Here is a 25,741-nt window from a genome sequence, read left to right as displayed (position 1 = left end):
AGGCTCTCCCATGACTCCATTCATATTCTTATGGAGGGAGTCGCAGCATTCAGGGAGGTTCTCTTCCCTTCTAATTGGCAGAAGAGTCCTCCCCAGGAGACCAATGCAGCCTGGTTTCACATTGCACAGGAGGACACAAGCAGGGATGTCGTCAGGTGACCAGGCTACAGTGGCGTAAACCTTTCAATGATCTCAGTAGATCACAAAACTTACTGCAAAGCCACACTCAACCTTATCCTGCTATGCCACGCATCACATCCTCATCACTCTGCCTTCCCTACCCTACTCTTGCACATCCTTACTCACAACAACTTACCTTGCACCTCCACCCATCCCTCTCTATCTACATTATCAATTGCCCATCTCACTAGCCACCGCTCACACTCACCCAAATTCTAGTGCACTCATACCAACTAACAATACACAAGGGCAGCCACTTGGGTGTTTTATGCAATGTTCATGTAAAGTTTCTGTTAATGTAGTGTCAAACATTTAAACCTTTATTTTTAACACTTTGTGTTCTTAATTTGTGTGCACCTTTTGAAGTGGCTTAGTGAGTTGCAGTGAACAGTGAGACATAACGCTACCCCCGCAATGGTGATGAGTGTGAAAGGAATGGCTTGGGCTTTGTAGGATGCTTTATGGTGTTGGTGTTGGGTGATGCCAATCTGGCGCAACATGTGGTAGCCAGGAAATTCAGCGTCAAGTGAAATAAATCTGTCCATGGTGAGGCCATCCCTTGCCTCCCAGGCAGCAATGTGGTCAGGTGCTGATGCCCTGTGCCCTGTGCAGCATCAGGTGATTGCTGAGAAGGTTGGTGTTGTTGTTGGTGCTGCTGGTGTGCATGGTACAGCTCGTGTTGGGGCTGATCGTGGTGGGATTTTGAGAACCAAGGTGAGATAGTTTCAAGGGCACCAATGCTGATGGAATAGATGACAGGTGAAGTAGAGATGACAGAAGTGATCTGTCAATGGTGTGAGAGATAATGAGATCAGACAGGATGGAGACTTGTGCAAAGAATTGCGGCATTCTGAATCTGTAATGCAAATGCAGGTTAGAGAAGCTAGTGGCTAAGCGAAGATATCTGATTCAGCTGGGAGCTTATACTTGACATTTGAAGCTGTCAACTCATCAGCAGAAAGAATGACAAGTCACCTCCTGTCCACTGTCAAAGAAAAGCATTTTTGCACGCAACCTGCCACCAATCGTGCCTGCTGACCCCCCGGAAAATTCTGCCCAGCACCTCTGCAGTTAAGGCGCTGAACACCTCGAGTCTCTTCGCCGAGAGCAAGCTGAAGCCAAGTGTAAACAGAGGAAGGAGCGCACGGCAACCCAAGCACCCCACCCACCCGTTCCTTCAACCAACATTTGCCCCACCTGTGACAGAGATTGTAGGTCCCACATTGGACTCTTCAGTCACCTGAGAGCTCATTTCTAGTGTGGAAGCAAGTCATCCTCGACTCCAAGGGACTACCTATGATGATGATGATGATACTTACATAACTTTTGAAGTAAATTTGGCATGGGGCAAAAGTATGTTCTATTCTGATGATCATATTAGGCAAGGGTGATCACTGATTGAAACAATCAATTTATTCTCTCAGTTATCTGAAACCCAAATTATTACTGTTCTTCCAGCTCCAGGACACAAATAGCTTTGGGCAATGTATAGTTCATGTAGGATTAAGTCTGATTTTAAATTCTGGATACTAAACAGTATTTCCCTGACTTAGGCATCTCCAATAAGAGTGCACAATACAGGTAAGGATTCCATATGAACTCAGGTAGAGGTAAGTCTCAGTCCCAGGTCTTATAAGCTCAAAATGATTCACAGGAATCATTCTGACAGTTCCTCCTTATTTCAAACCTTTCGCGTTGCGGTTGCATGGTGCATTTACATTACAAACGTAGCAAGTTCCAACTGTTCCTAATGAGACAGAACAGATTGGTGTGAATCAATTTTGGCTTTGCACCAATGCTAAACTGGTAACATAAATCCAGAGTCAGGGCTGAAGGAAATTGAGTAAGACTCCCTGAACGGAGTAGTTTCATAGTGCTTTGATTTAATAGCACATGGAGTGCAAATCCTTAAACCTGGTTTACCAAGTGCTCAAGAGGTTTTTTTCTAAACCCACCTAACCTCAATGTAATTGTTTAGAGAGCAGAGATATTCCCCACTTTCTAAACATTAGCTATTGGGAGAGAAGTCAGCTCATGTCACTGCAAATCTCTTTCCTGGGCAATATTGTAACAGTTCCAACCAGGCAATGTTAATGTGATTCTGCCAAACTGCAACTACCAGTCTCATACTGGTACCTACACTGTAAAGGCACCCATACTCATCCTAGATAGTGAATTGTCTGAAGACTATAGGACTAAATTGCCATTTAGGAGGGCCTGGCGAGAACTGGTGCTGTAGGGAGCACTGGTCCAGAAATAGTGGCTGCCCACTCCTGATTTACTAACCATTTAGATGAATGGATGAATTGTGTCTGTGATGGATCCGTTGGTAAGGATCACGGCTTGCATGTCATGAACTCTAGGACATAGTCGACATACTTACCAAGGCGTATGAAAGCATGGGCCTTATGCTAAACATTAGTAAGACAAAGGTCCTCCCCAGCCTGTCCTCGCCGCACAGCACTGCCCCCCAAACATCAAGATCCATGACGTGGCCCTGGACAACGTGGACCACTTCCCCTTTCTCTGGAGCCTCCTATCAACAAGAGCAGGCATTGATGATGAGATCCAACACCGCCTCCAGTGCGCCAGTGCAGCCTTCGGCCGCCTGAGGAAAAGAGTGTTTGAAGATCAGTCCCTCGAAACTGTCACCAAGTTCATGGTCTACAAGGCCATAGTAATACCCGCCCTCCTGTATGGCTCGGAGATATGGACCATGTACAGTAGACACCTCAAGTCGCTGGAGAAATACCACCAGCGATGTCTCCGCAAGATCCTGCAAATCCCCTGGGAGGACAGACGCACAAACAATAGCGTCCTCATCCAGGCCAACATCCCCAGCATTGAAGCACTGACCACACTTGATCAGCTCCGCTGGGCAGGCCACATTGTCCGCATGCCAGACACGAGACTCACAAAGCAAGCACTCTTCTCGGAACTCGTCCACGGCAAACGAGCCAAAGGCGGGCAGAGGTAACGTTACAAGTACACTCTCAAAGCTTTCCTGATAAAGTGCGACATTCCCACTGACACCTGGTAGTCATTGGCCATTGACCGCCCTAAGTGGAGGAATTGCATTCGGGAGGGCGCTGAGCTCCTCGAGTATTGTCGCCGAGAGCATGCAGAAATCCAGCGCAGGCAGCGGAAGGAGCGTGCGGTAAACCAGGTTCCCTGCCCACCCTTTCCCTCAATGACTATCTGTCCGACCTGTGACGGAGACTGTGGTTCTCGTATTGGAATGTATAGCCACCAAAGAACTTATGCTAAGAGTGGAAGCAAGTCTTCCTCGATTCCGAGGGACTGCCTATGATGATGATGATGATGATGAGATGAATGGATATAAAATTGGGGGCTGGACACCCGGGATTTCCCAACATTGTTCCCTGTGAGGGAACCAGGTGATATAATGGTTCCTATAACTCACTACTGCAAGCCTTCAGCACTTCCTCTATGCATTAATTTTAAACGAGGTGTGAGTAGAAAACATAGGCCTCAGACTTTTCAACTCAATAACCGAAGTATCAGTTGTTGTAGGATTGCAATATCTCTTTTGCATCTTGGACATAATTTTTTTCCTGTATGGCGACAATCCTGCTGAGTTGCCAACAGGGACATCGGGTCTCAGAAAACAAGTTATACAGGGCTAAGGACTATCAGGAAAATCTGACCCTCTTTTCTCTGATTTTCCAGAGTAGCAGGGCCAGAAAAGGGAAGCAGGGAAGTATTTAATGTTAGCAAGAGCTAAGACTCTCGATCTTCTTTACTAGAGCACAAACTCTCTGCTTTCCTGTTATCTGCTACTGCAAAAAGGGTCGATATGACTGGTTGACATCACTTCTGAAAGAGCAAGTCTGCCATCTACTGGTGCAGTAGTCTAAAGAAACAGCCAGAATTCAGGGAATACAGCACACATAGAAACATAGAAATATAGAAAATAGGTGCAGGAGTAGGCCATTCGGCCCTTCACTGGAGTTCAGAAGAATGAGAGGGGACCTCATAGAAACGTTTAAAATTCTGATGCGTTCAGACAGGTTAGATGCAGGAAGAATGTTCCCAATGTTGGGGAAGTCCAGAACCAGGAGTCACAGTCAAAGGATTAGGACCGAGATGAGGAGAAACGTCTTCACCCAGAGAGTGGTGAACCTGTGGAATTCTCTACCACAGAAAGTTGTTGAGGCCAATTCACTAAATATATTCAAGAAGGAGTTAGATGAAGTCCTTACTACTAGGGGGATCAAGGGGTATGGCGAGAAAGCAGGAATGGGGTACTGAAATTGCATGTTCAGCCATGAACTCATTGAATGGCGGTGCAGGCTAGAAGGGCCGAATGGCCTAATCCTGCACCTATTTTCTATTTTTCTATGTTTTTATGTTTCTATGAGCCTGCACCACCATTCAATAAGATCATGGCTGATCATTCCCTCAGTACCCCTTTCCTGCTTTCTCTCCATATGCCTTGATCCCCCTAGCTGTAAGGGCCATATCTAACTCCCTCTTGAATATATCCATGAACTGGCATCAACAACTCTCTGCGGCAGGGAATTCCACAGGTTAACAACTCTCTGAGTGAAGACGTTTCTCCTCATCACAGTCCTAAATTGCCTACCCCTTATCCTAAGACTGTGTCCCCTGGTTCTGGACTTCCCCAACAACAGGAACATTCTTCCCGCATCTAATTTGTACAGTCCCATCAGAATCTTATATGTTTCTATGAGATCTCCTCCCATCCTTCTAGACTCCAGTGTATAAAGGCCCAGTTGATCCAGTCTCTCCTCATATGTCAGTCGAGCAATCCCGGGAATCAGTCTGCTGAACCTTCGCTGCACTCCCTCAATAGCAAGAAAGTCTTTCCTCAGATTAGGAGACCAAAACTGAACGCAATATTCCAGGTGAGGCCTCACCAAGGCCCTGCACAACTGCAGTAAGACCTCCCTGCTCCTATACTCAAATCCCCTAGCTATGAAGGCCATTTGCCTTCTTTACCGCCTGCTGTACCTGCATGCCAACTTTCAATGACTGATGTACCATGACACCCAGGTCTCATTGCACCTCCCGTTTCCTAATCTGTCGCCATTCAGATAATATTCTGTCTTCGTGTTTTTGCCCCCAAAGTGGATACCCTCACATTTATCCACATTATACTGCATCTGCCATGCATTTGCCCACTCACCTAACCTGTCCAAGTCACCTTGCAGCCTCTTAGCGTCCTCCTCACAGTTCACACCGCCACCCAGTTTAGTGTCATATGCAAATTTGGAGATATTACGCTCAATTCCTTCATCTAAATCATCAATGTATATTGTAAAATGCTGCGGTCCCAGCACTGAGCCCTGCGGTACTCCACTGGTCACTATCTGCCATTCTGAAAAGAACCCATTTATCCCAACTCTCTGCTTCCTGCCTGCCAACCAGTTCTCTATCCACATCAGTACATTACCCCCAATACCATGTGTTTTGATTTTGCACACCAAGCTCTTTTGTGGGACCTTGTCAAAAGCCTTTTGAAAGTCCAAATACACCACATCCACTGGTTCTCCCTTGCCCACTCTCTACTAGTTACATCTTCAAAAAATTCCAGAAGATTTGCCAAGCAAGATTTCCCCTTCATAAATCCATGGATCGATTCATTTCAGAATCAATGGCATAGTAATAACTCGGATGCGCATCAGGATCAGTGGGGTGAGGGTCCGATATTATATGGGAACCCCAGAAGTAAGTTCAGTACCTCTGTCAGTAGCATTTTAATACAGCCACCTCATTATCATTTTACTTCTGGATTTGGCATTGATTGCGTGGCAGAGGGTGTGATGAGGACCCTTATGATGCGTCCTCATCTGGAGTATTCAAAGAGCCAATCCACAGATGGAATTTGGAGGAGTTGGGAGCTGCAAGCAAGAGAAGATGAACTGAGTTTGGATTCGGGATGATCAAAGGCTGCACCCCGATTTAATGAAGCCTCCATTGATGTACTGCTGGGGGCGAAGAGGAGCTGGAGAGAGATACTCTTTCCCAGATCTGGGAGGAAGATACCTCCTACTGCCAAATAAAAGACATGGCTGGAGGTGGCCCAGAAGATCAACAATAGGAGCATTGTGCCACACTCCTGGATTCAGTGAAGGAAGTGTTTTTCTGACTTAAGCAGGTCAGCAAAGGCGAGTAAAAGTGAAAAGAAAGAAAGACTGGCATTTATATCGTGCCTTTGACAACCTCAGGACATTCTCAAGTGCTTTACAGCCAATGAAGTACTTTTGAAGTGTAGTCACTGTTGTAATGTAGGAAACACAGCAGTCAATTTGCACACAGCAAGCTCCCACAAACAGCAACATGATAATGACCAGAACATCTGTTTTTTTAATGATATTGATTGAAGGATAAACACCGAGAATAACTCCACTGCTCTTCTTCAAAATAGTGCCCTGGAATTTTTACGTCCACCTGAGAAAGCAGATGAAGCCTTGCTTTTAACATCTCGTCCGAAAGACAATACCTCTGATAATACAGCACTCCCTCAGTACTGCATCAAAGTGTCAGCCTAGGGAGTGGGACTTAAACCCACAATCTTCTGACTTAGAAGTGAGAGTGCTATCAACTGAGCCATGGCTGAGCACAGTTGCACATTCACCTACATCCTGCCTTGCACATCACCCTCCCCCCCGCACCCCCCACTTTACTCTATCTTGTGCAACCATCCTTCTGATTCTATCCACTTCCTTTCATCCCCATCTATCTATCTACCATTGCCACTCATCCTCATCCTTATGCAATTTGCTGCCTCAGTCTGATAATCACCCTCACCAAATGCACTCCATATATCTGGTGAACTCACTCATAGGTCTGGGGGGTAGTTGTGATAATAAAGAATGATATAAGAACAGTAGAGTAGATCTGGGGCAGAGTGATCATAATACGATAGAATTTCATCTTACATTTGAGAGTGACTTGCCTCAGTCCGAAACTAGAGCCTTAAACTTAAATAAAGCCAATTACATAGGTATGAAGGGTGAGTTGGCTAAGGTAGATTGGAAAAATAGATTAAAAGGTATGGCAGTAGATAAGCAGTGGCTAGCATTTAAAAAAATATTTCATAATTCTCAACAAAAATATATTCCATTGAGAAACAAAAACTCTATAGGAAAAGTGATCCATCCGTGGCTAACTAAAGAAGTTAAGGATAGTATTAGATTGAAAGAAGAAGCTTATAATGTTGCGAAGAACAGTAGTAAGCCTGAGGAGTGGGAGAGTCTCAGAAGCCAGCAAAGGATGACCAAAAAATTGATAAAAAAGCAAAAAATAGATTATGAGAGAAAACTAGCAAGAAATATAAAAACCGATTGTAGGAGCTTCTAGAAGTATATAAAAAGGAAGAGAGTAGCAAAAGTAAAAAATGGTCCCTTAGAGGCTGAGGCAGGAGAAATTATTATAGGGAATAAGGAAATGGCAGATACATTAAACAAATATTTTGTATCAGTCTTCACAGTAGAAGATGCAAAATGCATATTTAAAATGGTGGGGAATCAAGGGTCTAATGAGGGTGGGGAACTTAATGTAATTAATATAAGTAGAGAAAAGGTACTAGAGAAACTAATGGAACTAAAAGCTAACAAATGCCCTGGACCTGATGGCCTACATCCTAGGGTTCTAAATGAGGTGGCTGCAGAGATAGTGGATGCATTGGTTTTGATCTTTTAAAATTCCCTAGATTCTAGAACAATCCCAGTAGATTGGAAGGTAGCTAAAGAAAGGAGGGAGAGAGAAAACAGGAAACTACAGACCAGTTAGCCTGACATTAGTCATCGGGAAAATGCTGGAATCCATTGTTAAGGAAGTGGTATCAGGGTACTTAGAAAATCATAACCTGATTAGGCAGACTCAACATGATTTTATGAAAGGGAAATCATGTTTTACAAACTTATTAGTGTTTTTTGGGATTGTAACTAGCAGGGTAGCTAAAGGGGAAGCAGTGGATGTAGTATATTTGGATTTCCAAAAGGCATTCGATAAGGTGCCACATGAAAGGTAATTATACAAGATAAGGGCTCATGGGATTGGAGGTAATGTATTAGCATGGATAGAGCATTGGTTAATCAATGGAAAACAGAGAATAGGGATAAATGGGTCTTTATCAGATTGGCAGGCTGTAACTAATGGGGTGCCGCAAGGATAAGTGCTGGGACCTCAGCTATTTATAATCTATATTAATGACCTAGATGAAGGGACTGAGTATAATGTATCCAAGTTTGCTGATGATACAAAGCTAGGTGAGACAGTCAGCTGTGAGGAGAAGACAAAGCGTCTGCAAAGGGATATAGATAGACTAAGTGAGTGGGCAGTAAGGTGGCAGATTGGGTACAATGTAGGGAAATGTTATTCACTTTGGTAGGAAGCATAGAAAAACAGAATATTTTTTAAATGGTGACAAATTTTTAAATGGTGTTCAGAGAGATTTGGGTGTCCTTGTGCAAGAAGCACAGAAAGCGAGCATACAGGTACAACAAGCAATAAGGAAGGCAAATGGTATGTTGTCCTTTATTGCAAAGGGGTTGGAGTATAAGAGTAAGGAAGTCTTGCTACAATTGTACAGGACTTTGTTGAGACCACACCTGGAGTACTGTGCACAGTTTTGGGCTTCTTATCTAAGGAAGGATATTCTTGCCTTGGAGCCGGTACAACGGAGGTTCACTAGATTGATTCTATGGATGAGAGGGCTATCTTATGATGAGAGATTGTGTAGAATGGGCCTATACTCTCTGGAGTTTCGAAGAATGAGAGGTGATCTCATTGAAACATACAAGATTCTGAAAGGGATTGACAGGGTAGCTGCTGAGAGGTTGTTTCCCCTGGCAGGTGTGTCGAGAATTAGGGGGCACAGTCTCAAGATAGGGAGTAGGCCATTTAAGACAGAGAGGAGGAGGCATTTCTTCACTCAGTGGGTTGAGAATCTATAGAATTCTCTGCCCCAGAGGGCTGTGGATGCTGAGTCTCTGTATATATTCAAGGTTGAGATAGATAGATTTTAGAAGTCTAGGGGAATCAAGGGATATGGGGCTAGATTTTCCACTTATGTGCTTATCACCCAAAAATGGACATTATTTCCGGCGTGGGTGGTAAAAAAGGGTTTTCAGATCGCCGGCTTCTCGCCCATTCTCAAAGAACCTAGTCTCCATTTTTTAAAATGGGCATTACCGCGAGCGATATGAAATGGGCGGTAGCATTAAATCTCGCTGATCTTCTGCCATAAAGTGTCGCCATCCTTAGCAATGGCATGGCAACACTCGATTCCCGCGATTCAGGAGGTCAAGGGTCATCATGACATGCGCAGAAGAGAAGACGGAGAGAGAGGGAGCTCAGAGGGACTGAAGGCGCGTGTGGCTGTGGTGTGTGCTTGTTTGGCTGTTGTGGAAGGCATGAGGGAGATTCACCAGCAGCAAAAAGCCTACTAAGCACCAATAACATAGTTGGCACCGAGTTTTTATCCAACAAATAAGATATAACATGGAAGGGATGGTAGAGGCTCTGGAGCTGGTAGCCAGGAACACTGGTGGCAGAGGGCTCCCAGTGGTCCCGGAGTGTGGCACTGCACCCCAAGGTGCCGCACCCCCATTGCCAACCACACATAAGAGCCAGGAGCAACATCTTGCTTCTGGCTCGGAGCACGTTCACACCTCGGGACCGTCCTCTCCCATATCCGTCCAAGCAGCAGTTCGGCCGTTTTCCTCCTCCCCCCACCACCATGAAGCATCGCCTGAGGAGTTCCTTGGCCAGGCAGCTTGGAGTCAGGAGGGGAAGGGGAAGGGGTAGAGCTGGGGAGGAAAAGCGGGAGGGGGGGGGGGGTGGCGCGGGCGGGGTGGAAGGGTTGTTTTTTACAGAAATACTGATGATTTCAGAAAAATGTTCAGTTTAAATGTTTTTTATTTAACAAACCTTGTTGCGCATTAGCTCAGTTAACTGCACCGTTACACGCTGGTGATTCCTTAACATCAAAGGGTATAATGACACTCAACTTCAATCAACTTAAATTTTAACTGTCACCAACGTGATGCCCACCATTGATGTATCATCTGCACACCCAGTAATGTGTCAGCCTTGTAAATAACACCAACGTTCTTTCAGGCAAAGCAATCATTGATGAGCTTCTGATGTAAGGCTCTTGCAGCTATCATGCCACCACGGGCCCTTTCATGCGGTCAACAGTGGGGACGGGGGCATGTCTTCAGGGTCAGCCTGGTTGTCTGGGCCGATGTCAGCGTCCGCCTGCTTGTCCTCCTCTTCCTCTCTCTGGTGAGGTGGACTGTCAGACTCATCAGGCAATTCTTGTCCCCTCCTGATAGCCAAGTTGTACAACGTGGAGACACCACCACGAATTGAGCTACATGCTTAGTACTGGAGCTCGCGTCCTGAGTAGTCCAGGCATTTAAAGCGCTGCTTAAACACTCCAACGGTTTTCTCCACAATATTGTGAGTGGCTCTGTGTCTCACGTTGTATCGCTTCTCGGCTTCGGTGTGGGTGTCATCAGGGGGAGTCATCAGCCAGGTGGCGAGGCTATATCCTTTGTCACCAAGCATCCAGTATTGACCTTGTGGCTGATTGTTAAACAAGTCAGATACAGTGCTCTCACGCAGGATGCGAGCATCATGGATGCTGCCCGGAAATTGAGCATTTACTGCCAGTATGATTTGCTGGTGGTCAACAACAAGTTGGACATTCAGGGAGTGGAATTCCTTGCGGTTCCTGAAAACCTCTGGATCCTGAAAAGGTACCCGCATCGCAATGTGCATACAGTCTATTGCTCCCTGCACCTTGGGGAAGTTTGCAATTCTGGAGAATCCTAGAGCCCTCTCACTCTGCCTCCCTGGTCATCGGGAAGCTGATCAAGTCCCTCCTGCATGTGTACAGGGCTTCAGTGACCTATCTAATGCAGCAATGTGTGGCATGCTGAGAAAGTCTGCAAATGTCGCCAGCTGTGGCCTGAAAAGAACCCAAGGTGTAGAATGACAGTGCCGCGGTGACTTTGACCTCGACGGACGGTGCAGTACTGATGATGCTGGCAAACTGCAGATCTCCCCTTATCCGCTGGCATACTTCAGTGATAACCTCTTTATGGAAGCACAGTCTCCGAAGGCAGGTGGTATCCGGCAAGTCGAAGTAAGACTGCTTCTCCCTGTACTTGCAGGGGGTGTAACGTCTGGTGCTCCTCATCAGTCTGGCATATCTTTCATTGGGCACATAATGCTGTGGAGCGTACCTTCGGCAATCTCGAGTCTGCTGCATGTAATTGGTCATTAAGAGAGAGTGAGAAAGGACAGGCACCATTGCAGTAGCTCTCTGTTTTCCACCGATTGGTCACAAACAAGGAATGTCCCGACGAAGACACCTATTCAATTCCAATCGGTCACAGTATGGTCAAGATGTTTGTACACATCAACTCCAACGACCTCCAGAGTGCATCCGATCTCCCTGAGATCGAAGCACAGCAGCTTTTTAAAGGATGCGACATGTGATATAGAACATGGCGTCCATAATGCTGTGATTAGTTCCGGTTAGTTCCACTTTTTCTGGGCGTTTTTTTGGGCGAGCGATATTGTGGCGATATGTGTGCGAGGTGGTGAAAGTGACGCTGGGCGGTCTCATGGCCGCTAGTTTCGGTAAATTTGCTCTTTACGACCAAAAAAAAATGGACAGGCGGTATTATTGAATCTCGACGTTAAATCAGTGCGGAAATTAGCGCTGGGCTATATTATGGGCATTGATTTCGCCCATTCTGATGATTCCGCCCAAAAAAAGTGGCCGTGCGGTATTATTTTTCCCCGACATTAAGCACATGGAGAAAGTAATGCTCAGCAATAAGTTTCCGAAAAATGCCCGTCAGTTTCCATTTTGTGGCTAAATGGGCGATATCTGGGCATTATACGTCGTTTCAGCAATAAAATGGGCTTTTAGAGGGTGTTAAGCATGCAAGAAAAGTGGAGGTTTTAGCCCAAGGAAATCAGGCGGGAAAGTGGAGTTGAGGTCGATAACCAACCATCGATCTTATTGAATGGTGGAGCAGGCTCGAGGGGCTGTAGGGCCTACTCCTGCTCCTATTTCTTATGTTCTTATGTTCTTTCCCCTGTTGCAGGAGTAAAGAGCACAAAACACAGGGAGATGGAGAGAACCAGAGGTGAGCCTACCCCGATCACATATTTAGCAACTGCAGAGGAGGAAGCTCCTGGTGATAGAATCAAATATCATCATCATCATCATCTGGAAGGATGACTTGCTTCCACATCAAAAAGAAACACACACACGTCATACAACACTCAATCACGTTGACTTGATTCGGCAGGGAGTGAAATATAATCATCTTCATAATGATAAGTTGCAACATGCATACCTTGCCAGTACTAATTCATATCTTTTTTCTCTATCAGTACCTTCACCCGTACAGCAGCAGTCGATGGACCTCGGCTATGCACACTCTGGATACCAACATGTCTTAAATAGGATGACAGATACCTTAGCCTTGGCCTTACAGCACTGCATTAATCTACACCAAGCTGCTTTCCAACAGAGTGGTAGCAGTAAAGTGTGGCTGGGCCATGAGAGGGGAGTGGGGATTCCCTTCAAAGCGATTCCACTTCTCACCCGTTGCCCCTCTCCCCAGTCAGTACCCGACATGCTACCTTGTGTTCCGATGGGCGAGTCTGCCCCTACACAGGAGCAGGTGGAGCAGTATTTAGTGGGGCTCTCACAGGCACCAAAACCCCGAGGTCGTCGGCCAAGAGCATCTCAGCAGTTAGAGCAGGGACCTGAACAGCCGACCTCTATTTTGACTAAAGTCACAGGGCTTGCAACATGTTGGAATGGGAGGAAAAAGAAGAGTAAAGTGGTGCAGTTGCACAAGGGTATGCACATGGGTGTATGTCATTGATATAGATTGATATAGAACTTCTTGTTATGGCCCCTCCCCTCAGATACACAGATATAAGGCAGTATTTTAACTGGTGGGCATAAAGGCCTGTCCATTTTAATGATGTCGAGGCCAGCTGCCTGCCAGAATAGGGCAACCTGAGGCAGCTGGTCGGCCCGTGGCCTGCAATGATTGGGCAGTACAGAGGCCACCAGGCCAGCATTCAGGTAAGTTGAGGGAGGTGGGTTCATAGGGGGAACTTGGGGTGGGGTGATACCTGGGGTGAGAGCAAAACAAACTTTCCTTGTGGAGTAAAATGAAGCATGCCTGCTCCTCCTGGCCCCACAAAAATGCATTTTAAATCTGCTTGACAGGTTCTCCGCTGGGTGTCTGGCAGGTTTTACAGAGCAAAGTGTCCGTGGTGGAAGCTTCAATCAGTCGGCTGTTAAAATTGCATTGGTGTCCTAATGGCAACTAGAACCCCTATTTACATTTATTTATGAGGCTCCCACCCGAGTCAGGCGGGTACCTCAACCACCCAAGAAATACTAGGGTTAAAATAGCCCCGAGCTGGGAAACGAGCGACATCTAGGATTTTGCCTCTTGTTCTACCCAGTTTCTACCAGGCAGAGGGAGTTAAAATTTCCTCTGTGGTCTCCGTCTATATATTAGCACACATTTGCCTCTACATCAGTCAATCTGGGCACAATGAAGATCTTGAATTAGATCAAGAATGGATTTTTTTTTTGATTAGCACAATAAAGAAAAAAGAAAGAATTTGATTTATATAGTGCCTTTCACGACCACCGGTCGTCTCAAAGCACTTTACAGCCAATGAAGTACTTTTGGAGTGTAGTCACTGTTGTAATGTGGAAAATACGGCAGCCAACTTGCATCCAGCCAACTCCCACAAATAGCAATGTGATAATTACCAGATAATCTGTTTTTGTTATGTTGATTGAGGGATAAATATTAACCAGGACATTGGGGATAACTCTCCTGCTCTTTTTCGAAATAGTGCCATGGGACCTTTTATGTCCATTTGAGAAGGCAGATGGGGCCTCGGTTTAACGTCTCATCCAAAAGACAGCTTCTCCGACAGTGCAGCACTCCCTCAGCACTGCACTGGAGTGTCAGCCTAGATTTATGACACCCCAGATGATAAGAACCAGTATAGGCATTGCAGGAAGAGGATAATTAAGAACAGTATGTAGATTGGGCAATTTTAAATATGGCAATCATGGCTCCTTCTACCATCTCATTATATTTCTTTCCAGTCTTCCAGAAAGGTGCTTTATTACATTACTGGAAATATTGACAGAACTCATAGAAAGAAGAGTGCCCAGCATCAAATGTGTCCATAGGACCATAGATGACAGGAAAGACATTCGCTCCAACTATCATAACCTCTGAAGCCATGAAACAAATTTGAGTGTACTCGCAGATTTCTCTTTGAATATAAAGAAAGCCAAGCCTATATCCAATCATCATGACTAAAGGATGAAAATAGGAACAGTGTATTTCTCACATTCACACAAGAAGGCACACTGTGACGGATGCCAGCAACAGGAAGAAAGAGCTGGCGTAAAGTAGCATGGGGGCGTTTTATAGGGTGTGGGTAGGAGGAAGGTTGTGTGAAGGAATGATACAATGTGCTGTAAAAAGAATTTGATGCTGAAAACAACTCTCATTGCTAAACTGATTTCTGATTGTGGCTCAAAATATGTGGAGAACAAATAAAATAACTTTTTATATTATTTAACATGTCAACAATTTTAACTAGTGGGTCATTTTGATCAATTTGTGTATTCATAAACCAGTTTAAAAAGTCCATAAATCTCACAGTAGCTAACCATTTTTTATTGCAAATTTTGCTGTTTTAGGTTTCTTAGGGCATTAAAATTCATATCACAATACAAATAAAATGCACTCATTTGTAATTTTGTTATATTTACTCTGATTTATCTATTTTTAGAAGCCATTTAAATTATATCACCATAATCTAATCAATAATATTTTTGTTTCTCAATCAATCCAGTGTAAAGAGTTCAATGGTTGGTTGATTTATTTTTTGAACACATATTATGGTGTCGAAATTCCGTTTCTAATAGCACCTGTCACCGCTGGAGAGGGGTGACTGACGGGCGGCAAAGTCCTACGGTCGGCGGTAAGCGCGTCCACGGCTATGGAGAAATTCAGTTGGATCTTTGGTAAAGGCGCCAAGAGGTAACGCTGTACCCTCTAACGCCAACCACGTGTAACATCATCCAGCGTGCAACGCCCCTTTGGCGCCGCTGTCGCGATATTTGGTCTCAACTGCGGCCTTCCCGGCAGGCATGCTTAAAGCCTAAAAAAAGTGGTGAGTACATCGCGGAAGAGGGCGGATTCGCCCAGAGAGCAAGATATGTTTATTTATTTATTTATGCATTTTTTTCATTAGTTGTAATAGTGGGGAAATGTGTGTGTGGGTCGGAGTAGTTGTATTTTTTTTCCTCCTGGTTTTTCACCTCGCGTCCTCTTGTGAAATTGAGTCGGCCTCCTGAGCTCACGCCCCGTTGTCGCCGAGGATGTGTGTGAAACGCTACCTTTTTAACACTGCTCTCTCATCTTTGGGTATAAAAACTCAGTTTGGCAGTTTGAGCCTACACCTAATGCCTGGCGGTAAAATCAGCACTCAGGTGGTGACACCGCCTCAAAAACGGCGATATCGAATTTCGACCCCTAAGTTCTTTTAAATTGACTTGCAAACTGTTCAAATGGGTACTTTACCTTTTTAAAGATATTTTTGTGTCATCAAGTATATTATGCTAGATCTGTTGACTGTTCTATATATACCAAATTATTCTATTTTGGAATTTTAAATAAAAATTAACAGTGTAGCTTGTTGTAATATTTTACTGCCCTCTAGCGTACAAATCCCAAATAGCACTTCACAACACAGCACTTCCATGGCTGGTGTTATTGCGAGTTGGTTAAGCTGCAGGCACTAATGTCACTACAAAATATACTAAAGTGATTCTTACAGCATATTTTGTGGAGATATTGTGTAATAATTATATATGCTGTCACTGTTAGTTACCATATATGAATAAATATGGTAAAGTGCAATGCTGTTTGTTGACCCTGAGCTTATTTTTGGAGTGATCAAAAACATTTACCACATCCTCTTTCAGTTGTAACACTATCTTTGTTATAAGGCGATGGGATTTTGGCTTCTAACCATTACATGTCGCATTTCATACATTGGTTTGGAACATTCACGTTAAATGCTTGTATGATTCTGCTGTAATGAAAGTGATGTATATTATAAGTTATTTCAATGGAAATTTTAATCCCATATCTTTAATGGTGGGGCAGATTCTTTCAAATACAGATAGCTTCTGTTGTCCTTATTGTTTGTTCTATTCTTGATGAGCAATTTCATCATCATAACCCCAGTCTGTTCACATGCAGGACCATCGCAATTTTTTTAGTGTGCACAGCCAGATTGGTATACAGATATTTGTAAAATTGTTTGGCAACTGCTCAATCATGGTGTGTAATTCTGGAAATTCCAGATCCAGCTTCAATTCTTGTCTCCACACAAGTCACCACTTTGAAGCATCAAGGTTGATCATCATTTCATCGCAATTAATCCAATAAACAGCTGGGCAAGGAGAACCATCAAACATACATTTTTAGCAAGTTGCTGCAATAACCTCTCAGTGTTTGATACAGTGTCTTACTATAACAATAACTTATCTACCTGGAATTAATTGTATTTGTTCCCAATTTCTCCCCTTTTTTTTCAAAGGCACTGATCTATGGTTTCATACATCGGTCATTACAGAGTATAGAACAATCCAATTGACTGATTCTCAACTCTGATTTCTAATTGATCTCAAAATTTTTTTTAAATACAGTGAATGTACAACTCCTGCACTGGTTTGTGATGTGGTATTGAGCCATACAGACGAAGAAGGAGTTGGCCTGTGGCAGGTTATCTGGTCTTGATCAAGCTATGAGTCAGAGGGCTATAATTGGTCTTTTCACCTCTGAGCATTAGCCAACGTTCGTGCTCTTGATCTCCTTATCTAAGGAAAGACATACTTGCAATGAAAGTTCATGAGACTGATTCCTGGGATGAGGGGGTTGCCCTATGAGGAGAGATTGAGTAGGCTAGGCCTATATTCCCTAGAGTTTAGAAGAATGAGAGATGATCTAATTGAAACATATATAATTCTTAAGGGGCTTGACAAGGTTAATGCTGAGAAGATGTTTCCCCTGGCTGGGGAAATCTAGAACACAGTGTCACAGTCTCAAAATAAAGGGTCAGCCATTTAGGATTGAGATGAGGAGAAATTTCTTCACTCAAAGGGCTGTGAATCTTTGAAAGAAAGAAAGGCTTGGATATATATAGCGCCTTTCACAGCCACCGGACGTCTCAAAGCCAATTAAGTACTTTTGGAGTGTAGTCACTGTTGAAATTAAGGAAACACAGCAGCCAATTTGCACACAAGCAAGCTCCCACAAACAGCAATGTAATAATGACCAGATAATCCGTTTTTGTTATGTTGATTAAGTGATGAATATTGGCCAGGACTCCCCTGCTCTTCTTCGAAATAGTGCCAAGGGATCTTTTACGTCCACTTGAGAGGACAGACAGGACCTCAGTTTAGCGTCTCATCCAAAATACAGCACCTCCGACTGTGCAGCTCTCCCTCAGCGCTACAATAGAGTGTCAGCCTAGGTTTTTTTTTGTTCTGAAGTGGGACTTGAACCCACAACCTTCTGGCTCAGGCGAGAGTGCTACCCACTGAGCCACAGCTGACACTTTGGAATTTCCTACCCCAGAATGCTCAGTCGTTGAATATATTCAAGACAGAGGTCGATACATTTTCGGGATCGAAGGAATTAAGGGATATGGGGATAGTGTGGGAAGGTGGAATTTAGGTAGAAGATCAGCCATGATCTTGTGAATGGCGGAGCTGGTTTGAAGGGTCAAATTGCCTACTCCAGCTCCTATTTCTTATGTTCTTATGATCTTATGTTGATCAGCGACTAAAAAGACTCTGGCTAAAATTAACCAAAGTGACATACCCTGGATTAGACAATCCTGTATACCGAGAATGCAGTAAGTTACAATTGAAGTAGATTTAAATACAACAAATATGCTCTTCGTCGGTTGGCCACATTAATGAGCTCAGCAATATCGCCTGAGAGTGAAATGCTTGCTTTGGTTACGATGTGCTTTTCAGAAAGATTATACAGCAGGGGTGGCCAATGCCTTACAGCAGAAAAATAAATTGTATACTGATGAAGAACCACAAGTTTTAAATGTAGTTGTATGCTAACTGATATTCTTAGTGTAACTACAGTATACCATGCATGTAATTTTGAAATCTAGCCCATTTATGTGACTTTGGACACACTGCAGGCTGCATTTCCCTCCTGGTAGGTTAGTAGTGGAGCAGGAATACCGCCAGCCAATGTGAAACAGCTGACAACCCACTGTCATTTCCTCCCAGGGCCCTATTTGCTATGCAGGTTGGGTTTGGAGCGGTGATGTGTCAGCCTTAGCTCAGTGGTAGCATTTTCACTTCTGATTCAGAAGACACCACTCCAAGACCTGAGCATTTAATCTAAATTGAGTTCAGGCCTGCACTGTCAGAGGTGCCATCTTTTGGATGAGACATTCAACTAAGGCCCATCTGCCCTCTCAAGTGGCTGTAAAAGATCCCATGGCACTATTTTAAAAAGAGCAGGGTCATTCTCTCAGTATCCTGGCTAATATTTATCTCTCAATCAGCAAAACTGAAACAGATTATCTGGTCATTTATCTCACTGCTGTTTGTGGGACCATGCTGTATGCTAATTGATTGCAATGTTTCCCTACATTACAACAGTGGCTAACAGTTCAAAAAATACTTCATTGGCTGTGAAGCACTTTTGGGATGCCCTGAGATTGTGAAAAGCGCTATATCAATGCACATTCTTTCTTTCTTCTTTTATACTGCTCCTGATAGATATACTGCTACTACAATAGTGGGAAATACAGTCCTGGTGCAGCCTTTAAAAATCTGCAGCCAGTTAAAGAGCAGCATTACTTTCTGAGCAGCAAGAAGTACGGGAATAACGTCTGAAGCAGCAACATCCGGGGATGGGGGGAGGAGGTGATGGCGAGTGCGGAGGTGAGGTGAAGTATAGCAGCTGAATGAGACCTGGGTGTCATGGTACATCAGTCATTGAAAGTTGGCATGCAGGTACAGCAAGCGGTGAAGAAGACAAATGGCATGTTGGCCTTCATAGCTAGGGGATTTGAGTATAGGAGCAGGGAGGTCTTACTTCAGTTGTACAGGACCTTGGTGAGGCCTCACCTGGAATATTGTGTTCAGTTTTGGTCTCCTAATCTGAGGACTGATGTTCTTGCGATTGAGGGAGTGCAGCGAAGGTTCACCAGACTGATTCTCGGGATGACTGGACTGACATATGAGGAAAGATTGGATCGACTGGGCCTGTATTCACTGGAATTTAGAAGAATGAGAGGGGATCTTATAGAAACATATAAAATTCTGATGGGACTGGACAGGTTAGATGCAGGAAGAATGTTCCTGATGTTGGGGAAGTCCAGAACCCGGGGTCACAGTCTAAGGATAAGGGGTAAGCCATTTAGGTCTGAGATGAGGAGAAATTTCTTCACTCAGAGAATTGTGAACCTTTGGAATTGTCTACCACAGAGAGTTGTTGATGCCAGTTTGTTAGATATATTCAAGAGGGAGTTAGATATGGCTCTTATGGCTAAAGGGATTAAGGGGTATGGAGAGAAAGCAGGAAAGGGGTACTGAAGTTGCATGATCAGCCATGATCATATTGAATGGTGGTGCAGGCTCTAAGGGCTGAATGGCCTACTCCTGCACCTATTTTCTATGTTTCTATGAAAGGGCTCCTTGATTTTCAGATGCATCTGTGGAGGTATTGCTGGCTAAAGTCAAAGTCAGAAGAAGCAGACTACTGGGAACTGAGGACAGGAAGCCTCATTAGATGTGGAGCAGACTGTTGGAAGGAGGTGATAGAGCCAGTCTGTGCAACTTGCACCATCCCAAGCATTGCCACACAGTGCAGGTTGAGGTTCAGTGACTTCAGAAGGGTGACCAACGTAAATCAAGACACTGTTACAAATACACACCCTTTACCATTCATAGAGCCTTCATTCAGCTCCTTATCTATCATAGTCTTACTCTCTCAGGATCTGGGTGTCAGGGGAAATCGCTTTTTCAAAGGACAATCTCTGCAAATACTCAAGCACTTTCTTTACTCAAAACCATTCTGGCAATGCATACTGCCTACCACAAGGGCAGCTGCTGGTCTTCAAGGACACTTAATTTAAAGGAACAATCCATCTCCACAACGTATCATCATGAGGGAGAATCCATCCATGCCACTTACATGTTCTGAATGTTTTTTCTTTCCCCTCCTATAGAAATGATGGTCTACAATGAGTAGAGCAGCAGCAGTGCTGAAAACCCTAAACAAATGAAGAAGGGGCACTACAAATGTGGGCAGGCAAAAAGAAGAACCTGCGGTAGAGAGAAAGGTTGGAGGCGAGATGACAACAGAGACTGGTAAAAACTGAGAAATGCATATTATAGGTAACCTCAGCTTTATGTGTTTTCTCCAAGTATTATAATGCCCTTACACTCTGCTCCTATTTCTTCAATGGAGAATGTCACTGTGTACTCAACTAAACAAGTTCTTCTGTCTTTCACATCATAAAGGGGACCATATGGGAAATGGCCAGCCATCATGATGATTGTGATATATTCTTTATGACATCACAAACACACACATACACAGGATGGCTCTACAGAGAACTTGTCATGTGTGCTTGTCACATGATCCTTTTCTTGTATTTACATCAGCAGTTGCATTATCACAGTAGTCCACTAGGTGGAGCAGTAGTCCACTAGGGGGAGCTCCATATTACAGTTCGCCTTCCTAAATGAAAAAGTAATCATAACAAAATAATCATTATACATAACTTCCATGGTTGTACACAACAAAAGATATGGACTTATTTTGCCATATTTATAAATCAAACTTAACTACTGGTTTTCTGTTGCGAAGAAACTCTTGAACACAACCTTGTGCAACCTCTACTTGGATGACGATACTTCGCAAATTGCTGTTAGATACCCTCTTGCTCCTGATGACATATATCTCCAGAACCTCTTCGTCTTGTTGCTTCTCTTCAATGCTATGTAGTTTCTGGTAATTTCTACTTCTATCATTGAACATCGGTTTATTTTTCAGTCGGCAAGCCTTCGCAAAATGCCGTTTTCTTGCAGAAGAAACACTCTGCCTTCTCATATGGACAACGGTGAACAATGTGTTGTCCCAGACACTGATACCATGACTTCAATGCGTTGTTACCTTGGCCAGTTGCTAAGGTTTTGGGGCCCAACTGCCTTTTACTTTTAACCTGCAGTCGATTCATCTCGGTTGTCTGATGACTGGAAATGGAGCAAAGTTCTCGGGAGTATTGGTCGGCCATTTCCTTCGGCATAGCTGTCTGACAAGCTAATTCAAAAGTTAAGTTAGGCATTGTCAACAACTTTCTTCTGATTGCTTCATTTTTCGTCCCACAAACAAAGTGGTCACGCAATGAAAGTTTCCGAAATGACAGTGAATGGATAGATTTTATAAAGCTACAATGATTTCATGTTCCAAAATGATAACTTTCAGCAATTTCTAGGGGCTCAGGACTGTAATGCTGTTCTCTCCATCAGTGGCGTGTCCTTTGGCTTGACAGGAACAAACACATTTTTCAGTGCTTCATAGACCTCGGGGGCTGCTTGAGTCAAGAAACTAGCCTGTTTTCTTTCTAACACCTCCCGGTTACGATTTTCATCATCGGGGACGTTGACGATATTATTTGTGGTGAAAAACATTTCGAGCCGTTCCACATATGCTCCGAAATTCTCTCGATCGCAATAGACCTCACCCAAGTGCCCTATCATTCTCATAGCCACGGCCATCTGGACTCTGATAGTTCAGCCAAGTGTGCTTGTAATTTACATTGGATTTTTTTTAGCTGTTTTGCAAAACAAAGTACCTCTCAAAGTCTCTCTGTAGGTTGGCAGAAATATCCACCAACAAAAATTTCCACTAGGAACCGATTATCATATCCCCATGGCCTAATGTGATATATTTTTTTGCGACATCACAAATACACACACACTCAAGATGGCTCTACAGAGAACTTGTCACATGATCCTTTTCTTGTATTTACATCAGCAGTTGCATTACTGCAGTAGTCCACCAGGGGTGCTCTATATTACAATGATCACTCAGGAACTTCCACTCGGGAATAAGAATAGAAGGATTCTCATAGGAAAATCTACATTCCAAATTCAAAGCAGTACTTTGAGCAGAGGTGAGTGAATCCAGAGCTGACAAAACAAGCAAAATAATAAAGAGATCGCTTTACAGGCAAATTAACACAACCAACAACACACAAAATGGCCTCCCCAATGTAATATTTCCCTTGGTACTATATTACTACAGCTCCTACTGCTGTCATTATACTGGTGGTATTTTTGTTTTGGATGTGTTTCCTTTGTTTCCAAATATTTGCTTGATGTGTAGATTGCACTCTTTTTGTGGCTATTGTTATATGTGGACTTGTATTTACTCTGTACAGCCACCAGAGGGCTCATTCCCCGGAGTCCCAAGGGATCCCGTAATCCCTTGGGAGCACAGATATTTAAGAAGGCTTCACAGGTTGGAGAGGCACTCTGGAGACCTGCAATAAAAGACGAAGGTCACACTTTACTTTCAGCTCACAGTGTTCAGTCTGACTCTTTCTCTATACACAACTGCCGACGAGATACAGATAGCGAACCCAAAGATACAGAAAACAGTGGGCATCCTGGAGAAATTTTCAGAGGGAGATGATTGAGAAACTTTTGTGGAGCGACTCGACCAATACTTCGGGGCCAACGAGCTAGATGGGGAAGAGAGCGCTGCCAAATGTAGAGCAATCCTCCTCACCGTCTGTGGGGCACCAACGTATGGCCTCATGAAGAATCTGCTCACTCCAGCGAAACCCATGGAGAAATCGTACGATGATTTGTGCACACTGGTCCAAGATCATTTGAACCTGAAGGAAAGTGTCCTGATGACGAGGTACCAGTTCTACATGTACAAAAGTCTGAAGGCCAGGAAATGGTGAGTTATGTCGCCGAGCTGAGACGCCTTGCAGGACATTGTGAATTTGAAGGACATTTGGAGCACTAATGCTCAGAGACTTTTTTGTACTTGGCATTGGCCACGAAACCATACTTCACAAGCTTTTGACTGTGGAGACACCAACCTTGAGTAAGGCCATAGCGATAACCCAGGCGTTCATTGCCACCAATGACAATACGAAGCAAATCTCTCAGCACACAAGTGCTGCTACACGTACTGTGAACAAAGTGATGTTGTTTTCGAATCGTAATGTACAGGACAGGTCACACATACCTGCAGCTACACGTCCGCTGATGTCTCAGAGTCCACCATCAATTGTGATGAATGCACGGCCATTAACATCTTGTTGGCGCTGCGGGGGTGATCATCGTTTCCATTCATGCCGATTCAAAGGATACGTTTGCAAGGGCTGTGGAACAATGGGATAGCTCCAATGAGTGTGCAGGCAAGCTGCTAAGCCTGTTAAACCTGCAAACCACCACGTTGCAGAGGAGGACAGATCCACGGAGGATCACTATGAACCAGAGCCTCAGATAGAGGAGGCAGAGGTACATGGGGTGCACACATTCACCACGAATTGTCTCCCGATAATGCTGAATGTTGAACTAAATGGACTCCCGGTGTCAATGGAGCTGGACACGGGAGTGAGCCAGAAGAACATAAGAATTAGGTACAGGAGTAGGCCATTTAGCCCCTCGAGCCTGCTCCGCCATTCAAGAATTATAGAGTGAGCAATCACCCGTCACTGCCCGGCAGATCAAAACCTGGACAAGCCAGGACCGCTTAGTCAAAAGCTGTGTGCTTCATGGGAGCTGGTCCAGTGTCCCAGTGGAAATACAGGAAGAGATAAAGCCGTTCCAGCGGCACAAAGATGAAACGTCTATACAGGCAGACTGCCTTCTGTGGGGCAATCGAGTAGTGGTCCCTGAGGAGGGCAGAGACACCTTCATCAATTACCTCCACAGTACCCACCCAGGCATTGTAATGATGAAAGCGATAGCCAGATCCCACGTGTGGTGGCCCGGTATCGATGCGGACTTAGAGTCCTGCGCTCACAGATGTAATACATGCTCGCAGTTAAGCAATGTACTCAGGGAGGCGCTGCTAAGTTTATGGTCTTGGCCCTCCAAACTGTGGTCTAGGGTATACATCGACTATGCAGGCCCGTTCTTGGATAAAGTGTTCCTTGTGGTTGTAGACGTGTACTCCAAGTGGATTGAATGTGAGATAATGTCGGCTAGCATGTCCGCTGCCACTATTGAAAACCTGCGGGCCATGTTTGCCACACACGGCTTACCCGATGTTCTGGTGAGCGACAGCGGGCCATGTTTTACCAGTGCTGAGTTCAAAGAATTCATGACCCATAACGGGATCAAACATGTCACATCTGCCCCGTTTAAACCAGTGTCCAATGGTCAGGCACAGAGAGCAGTGCAAACCATCAAGCAAGACTTGAAGAAGGTAACTGAAGGCTCACTGCAGACTCGCCTATCCCGAGTCCTGCTTAGCTACCGCATGAGACCCCACTCACTCACTGGGATCCCACCTGCTGAACTGCTCATGAAAAGAGCACTTAAGACAAGGTTCTCATTAGTTCACCCTGATCTACATGAACAGGTAGAGAGCAGGCAGCTACAACAAAGTGTATACCATGACAGCGCAAGTGTCAGGCGAGATTGAAATCAATGATCTTATATTTGTATTAAATTATGGACAAGGTCCCAAGTGGCTTCCCGGCACTGTCGTGGCCAAAGAGGGGAGCAGGGTGTTTCAGGTCAAACATTCAAATGGACTCAGTCACCGGAAACACTTGAACCAAATCAAACTCAGATTCACGCACTACCCTGAGCAACCCATCTTGGACCCTATCTTTTTTGATCTTCCAACACACACACCAGTGGCAACCGACACCACGGTTGACCATGAAGCAGAACCCATCATCCACAGCAGCCCTGCAGGGCCCAACACACCAGGCAGCCCAGCAAGGCCAGCTGCACAGCAGCCCAGCGAGGGCCCAACAAATGATTCAACAACACCAGCTTTCACACTGAGACGATCAACCAGGGCAAGAAGGGCCCAGATCAACTCACATTGTAAATAGTTACACTAGTGACTTTGGGGGGAATGTTGTTATATATGTGGATTTGTATTTACTCTGTACAGCCACCAGGGGACTCATTCCCCGGAGTCCCAAGGGATTATGGGATCCCTTGGGAACACAGGTATTTAAGAAGGCTTCGCAGGTTGGAGAGGCACTCTGGAGACCTGCAATAAAAGACTAAAGTCACACTTTACTTTGAGCTCACAGTGTTCAGTCTGACGCTTTCTCCATCCGCAATAGTTATAGCTCAAAGGTTGTAGCTCAGAGATTGTGAGTTGATCTTCTAACATGGCAATTTGTGAAATTGAATTCATTATATCTAGCCATGAAATTGTTGTAAAAACCC

The sequence above is a fragment of the Pristiophorus japonicus genome, chromosome 6, assembly GCF_044704955.1.
Source record: "Pristiophorus japonicus isolate sPriJap1 chromosome 6, sPriJap1.hap1, whole genome shotgun sequence".
In the NCBI taxonomy this organism is placed as follows: Eukaryota; Metazoa; Chordata; class Chondrichthyes; family Pristiophoridae; genus Pristiophorus; species Pristiophorus japonicus.
The sequence above is the reverse complement of the archived record's forward strand: the minus strand, read 5'-3'. Positions refer to the sequence as shown.